This window comes from Pseudorca crassidens, chromosome 2, assembly GCF_039906515.1.
Source record: "Pseudorca crassidens isolate mPseCra1 chromosome 2, mPseCra1.hap1, whole genome shotgun sequence".
Classification (NCBI taxonomy): domain Eukaryota; kingdom Metazoa; phylum Chordata; class Mammalia; order Artiodactyla; family Delphinidae; genus Pseudorca; species Pseudorca crassidens.
This window is the reverse complement of record NC_090297.1, coordinates 15,664,769-15,674,832: the sequence shown is the minus strand read 5'-3', so window position 1 is coordinate 15,674,832 and position 10,064 is coordinate 15,664,769. Positions and strand designations below refer to the sequence as shown.

Genomic DNA, 10,064 nt, shown 5'->3' with positions numbered 1-10,064 from the left:
TCAACGTATGAGTTGATCAAATTAGCCAAATACATTTAAATATTAATGAGAATATCCTGAAGAACACAGACAACTGGGTCAAAGCCAGTGGATTTCTAGGCTAAGAAAGTAATCTGTAGCCCATTTCACAACTGCCAACCACTGGCTTGGTTATAACAGAAGCTGTGAATTAGAAAACATGATCGTATTGGTTATAACTCGGTCATATATCATTTGTAACCTTCTCAGAGCTCCTGTCACTCTGACTTGTCTTATGGCTGGTAGAATGGACGCTGAGAATTCATTCCTCACTCCTCGGGTAACAGTGCCTAGAACAGTGCTTGTTGCACGGAAGGCACTCAACTGGTATTTGTTGGATTGAACTGAACAGCACCTGATCTCTGGACACGTCTCTCCTCATACACGTCTAATAGCGGGTATGTCACTTCTAGGCTAGTCAGTGTTTTTCCTCCCCTGGCTTCAGTGATTAGCTCAGGGATGGATACGTGACCCAAGGCAGTCCATGAGACTCAGATTCCTGGACTTTTCTTGAAACTAGTGGGAACGAAAAGTCCTCTTCCACTGGGGTTGCAAAGCTATGAGGATGTGGTTCTGGGGATCCCAGTGGCCATTTTATGACCTGGGGAATGACTGTCAAAGAATGGAACTAACAGAGGAATGAGACAGAGAAAGGTGAGTACTAATTACATTGATTTGAGTCCCTGTGGGATGGGGGGGGCAGCTGTGGCTCACTCTGGGGACATAGACACTGGCAGCAGCCATATTTGAGAGCTTTGGTCACTGCTGCCCACATCTTAGGATCCTCCCTCTAGTTCTTTAGTGCCAAGACCTGACCCCACCCAACAGCCTGTGGGCACCAATGCTGAGGCTCCTCAGGCCAAACAACTAACTGGGCAGGGACACAGTCCCTCCCATCAGCAGACAGGCTGCCTAAAGACCTCCTGAGCCAACAGTCACCTCTAGACACCGCCCCCTAGACAGTCTGCCCGCCAGACACTCTGCCCCCCAGAGGGCCAAGACCCAGCTCCACCCACCAGTGGGCAGGCACAGGCCCTGCCCTCCAGGAAGCCTGCACTAGCCTCTAGACCAGCCTCACCCACCAGGGGGCAGACACTGGACAGTAGAAAACCATGATCCCACAGCCCGTGATACCTACCCTGGGACTAGTTGGGCCCCAGCCCTGCCCACCAGCAGGCCAACGCAAGCTTTGGGACACCCCGGAACCCATACTCAGTTGTGTCAGGAACTGGTCCCCCTCCCGCCAGTGATCTGACACAATCTCTGGGATCCCTGGGCCCTGCGGCCAGACTCCAGGACCCAGCTCTGCCTGCCAGTAGTTTAGCACTAACCCTGGGACCTGGCTTCACCCACCAGTGTGTGGGCAACAGCCCCGGAATCTTTGGAACCCTGACTCCACCCACCGGTGAGGCAGCACTAGCCCTGGGGTCCTCCAGGGTCCTGCAGCCAGGTTCCTCATGACCAGGCCCCACTAACCGGCAGCCAGCAGCATCTGTACAAGGCAGGGCTTGGCAACCAGCAGGGCTACGGGCCAACCAAGCCTACCAGACTGTCCACACAGTCAGCCCTCCACAAAAGAAGGACCCATGCAGCCCTCTCAGGGGGAACCCCTAGAGCATGTAGCTTGGGTGATGAGAGGGACACACAGGACATCTCCTACAAAGGGCCACTTCTCCAAAGTCGAGAGACATAACTAACCTACCACATACGTAAAAATACAAATAGCAACTTAGACAAAATGAGGTGACAGAGGAGTATGTTCCAGACAAAGGAACAAGATAAAACCCCAGAAGAAGGACTAAGTGAAGTGGAGATAGGCAACCTACCTGAGAAAGAGTTCAGAGTAATGATCATAAAGATGGTCAAAGAACTTGGGAGGACAATGGATGCACAAAGCGAGAAGTTAGAAGTTTTAAACAAAGAGTTAGAAAATATACAGAACAACCAGAAATGAAGAATATAGTAACTGAAGATTACACTAGAAGGAATCGACAGACTAAATGATATAGAGGAACAGGTCAGTGAGCTGGAAGACAGAGTTGGGGAAATCACTGTCACTGAACAGAAAAAAGAAAAAAGAATGAAATGAGGACAGTTTAAGAGACCTCTGGGACATCAAATGCACTAATATTTGCATTATAGGGATCCCAGAAGAAGAGAGAGAGAAAGGGCCTGAGAACATATTTGAAGATATAACAGTGGAAAACTTCCCTAACCTGGGAAAGGAAACAGTCACCCAAGTCCAGGAAGCACAGAGAGTTCCATACAGGATTAACCCCAAAAGGAGCACACACCAAGACACACTGTAATAAAAATGACAAAAGTTAAAGATAAAGAGAGACTATTAAAAGCAGCAAAGAAAAAGCAATGAATAACATACAAGGGAACTCCCATAAGACTATCAGCTGACTTTCAGAAATTCTGCAGGCCAGAGGGAGTGGGACAACATCTTTAAAGTGATTTGAGTCCCTGCATCCAGGCAACCCTGAGCTTTTCACTCATTTGAACAAACATATTCTATTTCTTCTTAACTGTATTAGATTTGGGCTTTTGCACTTGTCTCTGAAAGAGCCCTCATTAATGCAGTTAGTTTTTAAAATCTGTTCGTTTTTAAGATGCCCTTGGTGGTGGTACTTACCAATGCCAGTTCACTGGGATTACACAATGAGGTTTACTATCTCAGTGACAAGAAGTTCAGGGACGGAGTGCCTTCAGGCACAGTTTGATTAAAGCCCTGGCTCCACTTCTCTATGATTCTCTTAGCCTTGCCCTTCTCCACGTATTGGTCTTGGTGGCAGCAAGATGGCTTTGACAGTTGCATTACCTCCAGATGTATTTGTCAGAGGAAGAAAAGGGACCATGTCTTTGCTTCTTAAGAGAGGATTTCCCCGGGGGCTTCCCTGGTGGTGCAGTGGTTGAGAGTCCGCCTGCCAATGCAGGGCACACGGGTTCATGCCCCGGTCCGGGAGGATCCCACATGCCGCGGAGCGGCTGGGCCCGTGAGCCATGGCCGCTGAGCCTGCGCATCCGGAGCCTGTGCTTCGCAACGGGAGAGGCCACAACAGTGAGAGGTCCGCGTACCGCAAAAAAAAAAAGAAAAAAAAAAGAGAGGACTTCCCCGAAGTCCCTCAGCAGACCTTCCATCCAGCTCATTGGTCAGAACTGGATCACATGCTCATTCCCAAGCCAATCCCTGGCAAGGGCAATGGGACCACCATGATTGGCTGGGGCTGAGGCCAAAGGTTCGCCTCCCTGCAGCACAGGGTCCCACAGCAGGTCCTACATTTACCCCTTCCTCTCCAGCATCTACAGTCTGTTTTCTTTTCGAGTTCCACCCTATCTGTCCACACAGAGACAACTCCCTCCCATCTTAAGGAAAAGCTCTTCATTCGACCTTGCACCCTTTCTAGCCACCATGTTTCTCTCCTGACTTCCATGAAAATTAGGTGGGCTCATGGTTGACAGAACTCAAAGGAAGTTACTGAGGTGTACAGAAGGGCTCTATATTCAGCGTCTTCCTCAAAATGGACAGAGGCTCAAGAAGGTAGAACCAGGGCCGAGGAGGTGGAGTGTCAGAGATACAAGATGGCAGTAGACTCCCTGTGAGGTGATGACTTCTCCACCAGGGGAACTATTCAAGCAAAGGCTGGATGACCCTCTCTGGGTCAATGTAGAGAGCTTCTCCTATTGGGAGTGAGTTTGGATTGAGTCTGTTCATTCATTCATTTATTTATTTATTCAACAAATATTTATTGAGCACATACTGTATGCCAGGTACTGGGCTAAATACTGAGGATGCAGCAGTTAACAAGACAGAAACACTCCTGGGGTCACTGAGCTTAGGGGTTAGCAGGGGAGATGGACCTTAAGTGAATAATTATACACATAAAAATATAGTTACAGGTATTGTAGGATGACCCTCAAAGTCCCTTCGAATCAAAGATTTATGATTTTTACGTATAATGCTTAGCTCAGTGCCTGGCACATAGTAGGTGTTCAGTAAGTGTTAACTACTGTAGGTATTCCCTAACCTTGGAGCCTACGGCAATGTTTCCTCCTCTGAACCTCTGTATTATTTATGTCTGAGTGGTACTCATTTGCCATTCAGACATACTTTTATTATTAAACTTTGAATTTGTTTATCTGGTGACTACAGTAAACATTTTTTCCCCCAGAAACTATAATATTAACCTACTAAATGATGCTGAACAGATTCAACTGGTTAAAAAACAAGAATTGTTCACATTCATCCACTTCCTTGCCTATCTTTTGCAAGCCAAGAACACAAATAATAATTAAAAGGAGAAGAATTCCTAATATATCTACAGCACTTTCCGGCACATCAGCTTATCTGGGCCGACAGCAGTCCTGTGCAGAGAGCAGGAATATTATCCCCCCCTTCCAGCTGAGAAAACTAAGGCTTAGAATATCAGTTTTCCGGTACCTGGGGAGGAGAGTGCTGCTTCTTCCAGTTCTCAAGCAGCTTGAATAGAATCCCTGCTAAAAGACACCTGGGGAATCATCTACTTCTCTCTTCCCACTTTACAGATGAGAAACTGAGACTCAGGAAGGTGCTGGGACTTGACAGTAATCACGTGGCTAGTAAATGGCAGAGCTGATGTAGGACTCAGGACAGCTGACTGCCAAGCCTGTCCTAATTCACCCTTTCCTAATACACAGCGTGCTGGTCCTTCCCACTGACCAACAGGTGCTGTTAATAATTAAGGGTGGGGTGGGAGGGAGGGAGGCGCAAGAGGGAACAGATATGGGAACATATGTGTATGTATAACTGATTCATTTTGTTATAAAGCAGAAACTAACACTTCATTGTAAAGCAATTATACTCCAATAAAGATGTTAAAAAAATAATAATAATTAAGGGTGGGTGGGGGATGGGGGATGGGGGTGGGGAGAGGGGTGGGAGTGAGGGGAGGGGGAGGGAGGGGGTCCCGCATTTCCCAGGTGAGGCTGGAGGTAAAGGTAGTCACAGGGCTTGAGGCTTACCTGGGTCCCTGATACAGCTCAGTGTGGAGCCACAGTCAGCCTCAGGGCTCCGCTTACATCTCCAGCCCGCGCCGTTCCTTCATCTCCCTTCCCTAGGCCCTGGGCCCTTCTCCCTTGCTGTTTGCCTTCTACATCCTGTGCTCTTGGCGCCCCCTTGTGGCTAAAAGTATCCACTGCCGCCTTGACTGCACCTGTTCCCGGGAAAATCCGAGAGATCATGAAATGTGGAGATGAAGGGCCCTTAGAGATAATTTTACAAATTGTTTCCATTTTTCTTGGTGGAATCCTGCCTTCCAGACTAGTTTCCCAAATGTATTGTTATTGACTAACTCTCTGAATAGGAATAACGTGTGTGGTTCAGGGTAGGAAATGACTCCCATCAATCACCAAGTTGTTTGTAGCGCCAAACAACCTGAACGAGATAAAAGGCGGTAGTTTTAGTGCGTAAGCATGTAGCTCTGGAGAAAGATGAAGCTGGGTAAACTCTGCCACTTCACCTCACCGAACCTCAGTTTCCGCATCTGTAAAATGGGGATAAAAATAATACCTAACTACTTCGTAGGGAGATGGGAGAATGGCATGGAAAGCACAGTGCCTGGAACACCATATACAAAAATTAACTTGTGTGATATATAGGAAAGTGGTTAAGATACCAGATCCTAAGAGATCTCATCACATGGAGAATTTTTTTCTTCTATTTTTAGTATCTATATGAGATGATGGATGTTAACTAAACATATTGTGGTAATCATTTCACAATATATGTAAATAAAATCATCATGCTGTACATCTTAAACTTACACACTGATGGATGTCAATTATTTCTCAATAAAACTGAAAAAACTTAACTCAAAATGGACCACAGACCTAAATATAAAACATAAAACTATCAAACTTTTAGGAGAAAACATAGGTGAAAAATCATTGTGATTTTAGGTTAAGCAAAGATTTCTTAAATGCAACACCAAAAGCATGATCCATAAAAGAAAAACCCCGATAAATTGGACTTCATAAGAATCAATAACTTCTGCTATTCAAAAGACAATTAAAGAGAATGAGAAGTCAAGCCACGATATTGAAGAAAATATTTGCAAATCACATATTTTGTAAAGGACTTGTATCCAAAATATACAAAGAACCCTCAATAATTAGAAAACAACTCAATTAAAAAGTGGGGAGGGCTTCCCTGGTGGCGCAGTGGTTGAGAGTCCGCCTGCCGATGCAGGAGACACGGGTTCGTGCCCCGGTCCGGGAAGATCCCACGTGCCGCGGAGCGGCTGGGCCCGTGAGCCATGGCCGCTGAGCCTGCGCGTCCGGAGCCTGTACTCCGCGGTGGGAGAGGCCACAGTAGTGAGAGGCCCGTGTACGGCGAAAAAAAAAAAAAAAAAAAAAAAAATTCCTGGGAGATAAAAATAGAATCTGAGCAATGAAATAAAGTCTAACCTTTAAAAAAAAATAGTGGGAAAAAGATTTGAGCAGATACTTCACTCACAAAGATATGTGGGTGGCAAGTAAGCACATAAAAGATGTTTGACATCATTAGTCATTAGAGAAATGTTTAAAATCAAAAGAGTGATTATACCAAATGTTGCTGAGGATGTGAAGGGCTTGGGATTCTCATATACTGGTGGGAACGTAAAACAGTGCAACCATTTGGGGAACTTCTGGGCAGTTTCTTAAGAAGTTACACATCTGCCATATGGCCCAGCCATTCCTGTCCTAGGAATTTACCCAAGAGAAGTGAGAGCATTTGTCCATACAAAGACTTAAACATGCATGTTCAAAGCAGCTTTATTTGTAATAGTTAAAACCTGGAAACAACCCAAATGTCCATTAACAGGTCAATGAATAAACAAATTGTGATGCATTCATATAATGGAACATTACTCAGCAATAAAAAAGGAATGAACTATTAGTGATACACACAACTATATGGATAAATGTCAAAATAATTATTCTGAGTGAAAGAAGCCAGAGAAGAGAGAGTACATACCATGTGATTCTATTTATATGAACTTTTAGAAAATGAAAACTAACTTACAGTGATAGAAAGCAGATCTGTGGTCACCTGGGGATGAGGTGGAGTTTAAATCATTATAAAAAGAAAAAGGTCTCCCTGATACCCTGCATGATGTCAGGGGGCATGTCCAGCATAGTATCCCTGGGTCCTACCATATCTGGGAGAGTACATTGGATGGGTTAAATGCTCATTAAAAATATGCTGACATTCGATAATTCCTAATAATTATTATGTTAGGGGCTCTCCCAAGGGAAAGCTCTGTAAGGAAAGTGAGTGATAACCTGATGTGATTGTCAACACTTTTTCTATTTTTTATTTCCTTTGGCACACCTGTGTGACAACATCAGCGCAGGATGCCTGCTTTCATATTTATTCATTTTATTTATTTATTTTTGGCTGTGTTGAGTCTTAGTTGCGGCACGCGGGGTCTTCGTTGAGGCATGCGGAATCTTTCATTGCAGCTTGGGGGCTCTCTCGTTGAGGCACGCGAGCTCAGTAGTTGCAGCGCACGGGCTTAGTTGCCCCCGGCATGTGGGATCTTAGTTCCGCGACCAGGGGTCGAACCCGCATCCCCTGCATTTGAAGGCGGATTCTTTACCACTGGACCACCAGGGAAGTCCCAGCCTGCTTTCAAATCTATCAGGTGCCTGGACCCTGCCAAGTGTCTCACTGGAATGGACAGCCTATGAGGGCATTTACCCAGTGACTCATAGGGAAACCAACAGCCTAAGTTTGGAACTCAGTGCTTCCAGTGGTGATGTCCTTAGTAACCCCATCTCTCCCAGGACTGCTCCCCCTAGATTCTCTGCCTGGTACCTTAGGAACTTACCTCACTTTCTCTAAGTCAGAGGCTTAACTTGTGATTAAGTGAGGAGAGCCATTCGGAGCTGAGAATGGTTCCCTAGGGATATCTGGCTGTGGCCGAAATTGCCCATCTTTCATCACTCCTACCAAGGTCCACGTGATGTAAATTTCAAAATATCCCAATAGGATCAAGCTCAGCCTGGCTGATGAAGGATTTCAGCCTTTGGCCAGAAAAAAAAAAAAAAAAAAGGCAGGGTTATTTAAAACCAAACTGCTTTAAGAATGACAATCTTTTATGGAAAACAAACTTATGGTTAGCAAAGGGGAAAGGAGGGGGAGGGATAAATTAGGAATTTAGTATTAACAGATACACACTACTATATATAAAATAGATAAACAACGAGGACCTACTGCATAGCCCAGGGAACTACATTCAATATCTTGTAATAACCTATAATGGCAACGAATCTGAAAAAGTATCGATACATATGTAACTGAATAGATATAAGAATAGATATATATGTATAACTGAATCACTTTGCTGTACACCTGAAACATTGTAAACCAACTACAATTCAATTTAAAAAATCTGATGTTGGAAACCCCTCCCCCCAAAAAGAATGATGGTCTTTTTTTTTTGCGGTACGCGGGCCTCTCACTGCTGTGGCCTCTCCCACTGCGGAGCACAGGCTCCGGACGCGCAGGCTCAGCGGCCATGGCTCACGGGCCCAGCCGCTCTGTGGCATGTGGGATCTTCCCGGACTGGGGCACGAACCCATGTCCCCTGCATCGGCAGGCGGACTCTCAACCACTGCGCCACCAGGGAAGCCCGGTCTTTTTTTTTTTAAACATCTTTATTGGGGTGTAATTGCTTTATAATGTTGTGTTAGTTTTTGCTGTATCACAAAGTGAATCAGCTATACATATATATATATCCCCATATCATAATGATGGTCTTTTAATGAGCTCCCAAGGAACTTGTAAAAGGGTCTGAAGAATAAAACAAGAAATACCACTGATACCACAGATATACAAAAAATCATAAGAGAATACTATGAACAGTTATATACCAACAAATTGGACAACCTAGAAGAAATGGAAAAATTTCTAGAAACATACAACCTGCCAAGACTGAGTCAAGAAGAAATAGACAACTGGACAGACTGATCACTAGAAGTGAAATTGAATTTGTAATTTTAATAACTCCCAGCAAACAAAAGTCCAGGACCAGATGGCTTCACAGGGGAATTCTACCAAACATATAAAGAACTAACATCTATCCTTTTTAAACTATTCCAAAAAACTGAAGAGAAGGGAACACTCTCAAATTCATTTTACAAGGCCACAATCACCCTGATACCAAAACCAGACAAAGACACCACCAAAAAAGAAAATTACAGGCCAATAACTTTGATGAATATAGATGCAGAAATCCTCAACAGAATCTTAGCAAAACAAATCCAACAATACTTAAAAAGGGTCATACACCATGATCAAGCTGGATTTATTCTAGGGTCACAAGGATGGTTCAACATTCGCAAATCAATCAATGTGATACACCACATTAACAAAAGGAAGGATAAAAATCACATGATCATCTCAATAGACGCAGAAAAAGCATCTGACAAAATTCAACGTTCATTCATGATAAAAACTCTCATCAAAGTGGGTACAGAGGGAACATATCTCAACATAATAAAAGCCATTTAAGACAAACGCACAGCAACGCAATACTCAATGGGGAAAAGCTGAAAGCTTTCCTGCTAAATTCAGGAACAAGACAAGGATGCCTACTCTTGCCACTTCTATTTAACACAGTATTGGAAGTCCTAGCCACAGCAATCAGAGAAGGAAAAGAAATTAAAGGTATCCAAACTGGAGGGGAAGAGGTAAAACTGTCACTATTTGCAGATGACATGATACTTTATATAGATAAGTCTAAAGCCTTCACCCAAAAGCTATTAGAACTAATAAATGAAGCAAGGTTCAGGATACAAGATTAACATACAGAAATATGTTTCATTTCTACACACTAATAAATAATGAAAATCAGAAGGAGAAAGTAAAAAAAAATTCTGTTTAAAATCACATGGAAAAGAATAAAATACCTAGGAATAAACTTAACAGAGGAGGTGAAAGACCTACACTCTGGAAACTATGAAACACTGATGAAGGAAATTGAAGATGATACAAAGACATGGAAAGATATCTGTGCTCT

The 10,064-nt window shown here is 44.0% G+C and overlaps 1 long non-coding RNA gene across 2 annotated transcripts in view; it reads right to left on the bottom strand.

Moving 5' to 3' along the window:
• Positions 1 to 10,064, bottom strand: part of LOC137216617 (uncharacterized) — a 28,335-nt gene that overhangs the window by 13,848 nt on the left and 4,423 nt on the right. The window contains exons 2-3 of one of the 2 annotated variants that reach the window (XR_010939832.1): positions 7,872 to 8,067; positions 5,023 to 5,213 (exon numbers count right to left, since the gene is read on the bottom strand). This is a non-coding gene — a long non-coding RNA (uncharacterized lncRNA). Of the gene's footprint in view, positions 1 to 5,022; positions 5,214 to 6,748; positions 7,616 to 7,871; positions 8,068 to 10,064 lie in introns of those variants that run through there. The other variant, XR_010939833.1, reaches the window with a different exon arrangement.